This window comes from Netta rufina, assembly GCF_964035555.1.
Source record: "Netta rufina genome assembly, chromosome: 2".
Taxonomy (NCBI): domain Eukaryota; kingdom Metazoa; phylum Chordata; class Aves; order Anseriformes; family Anatidae; genus Netta; species Netta rufina.
Genome location: NC_140124.1, coordinates 95,834,035 through 95,835,724, shown reverse-complemented (window position 1 = coordinate 95,835,724; position 1,690 = coordinate 95,834,035).

Genomic DNA, 1,690 nt, shown 5'->3' with positions numbered 1-1,690 from the left:
TCCGCTAACTGCAGTACTTTCTCCTTTTTTTTTTTTTTTTTTTTTTTTTTTTTTTTTTTTGTGGTGTTAACCTGTGGGTTGAAAGAAATGCTCTTGTACATATACAATGTAAATTAAAATTATTAAATTGAATAACATTTTTTTCAGAGGCCCCATGTGTGTTGAATAAGTATGCTTAATTCTGTTAAAATCTGATGTGAATTTTTTATCATTTATAAAACATTAAAAAATTGTCGACTTGAGTCTTAAAAGTGGAAAAATTGGTGAAGCATGCTTAAGAACACTGGCAGTTTAATGGCTAGTCCTTAGATTAAAAGAGCTTTTATATGAATACAATAAGACCTGCAGTATCTGGTTACTCGGTCTCAGTTAGATCCGGAGAGCTGGACCACGGCTGTCACAGAGGCTGAACTACCCCAGGACCAGGGAATAGGGACCCCCTTCTCCTCGCTGTACTGCTCCTTCCTCTCAGGAAGAGGTTGTTAATTAACTTGCAAATGATGACAGCCACAAAGGAGGGAGGGGAGAGCTGTAGAGCTGGTCATCCCACAGCATGCCTAGAAAGAGGACAGAGCTCTGATCCCATTTTCTGCCCTGGTAAGACGATGGTCTCCTGTGGGCACCTGCAGCACTTTCTTTGTATGTGCTGCCAGCTCCTTTCCTTCCTGTGCCCTCTCTTTGTAGAAGGGATGACATCCCCTAGCAGGCAAAACTATTTAACCATAAATGCGTTTTCTAAGCACTTCTGAGGGCATCTGCCACTATTCTGCTATCGCCACACATACTAATGCCTCCAGCACACCTCCGCAAGAGCTGGTCTGTGCCTTACATGCTTCTGCTCCCAAACCACACCAGTGGCAGTGTCCGTGATGTGATGCCCGATCGCTGAATGCAGCCTCGAAGTGTGGGCTGAGTCAGGAACATGATAGTGGAGTCACCTAGCAGAGACCATCCTTGAGCAGGAGGCTGGCACCAAGGCACCCCAAAATGAGCAACTTTAATTAGAGGTGAGTCAAATCTCTTTCTACAGCTTTCCTACCGTTACTTTTCGCATTCAAGTTCACTTATCCAATACGCAAAGCTGAAATTTCCGATGTGATGCAGCGAGGGGAGAGAAAGAGGTTTAATTGTAGAAAATTAAGCATGTTTGGCAAAAGCGGCAACTCCCTCTATGGACGCTATGGAACACGTTGTTTGATTAATTATTTGTATTATAGCAACACCTAGAGGCCGCAGCAGAGATCAGGACCCCACTTGGTAGCTACCCTAATTCACACCTACAGTACTCACCCAGAGAAGCTCTGGTCCAAGCAGGCAAAGCAGAAAGAGCAACCCAGGAAAAAAAAAAAAAAAAAAAAAAAAAGGAGTGCCATGCCCAAGGGCAGGTAGCACTCTGCTCCCAGAGCTGGGAATAAAAACTGCTTGCCGAGTTAGCGAGTGCCCTTATTTTGATTTCCTTTTCCTTCCTTGGGCAATTTACACTTCCACTGTGTCAAATTTTATACAAACACAGTAAAGCATTAAAAAAATGCAAAATATCTTATGTTGTACTCAAACTGATCTTGTCTGCCCTATGTATATGAGTGGTGGTGGCCTGTCATCCATGGGACTGCTCAAAACCCTGCTCAATCCAATGTTTGGAAGATGTGACTCAAGCTAGATAGTATTTGGAAAAGAGCTATCTAGCTGA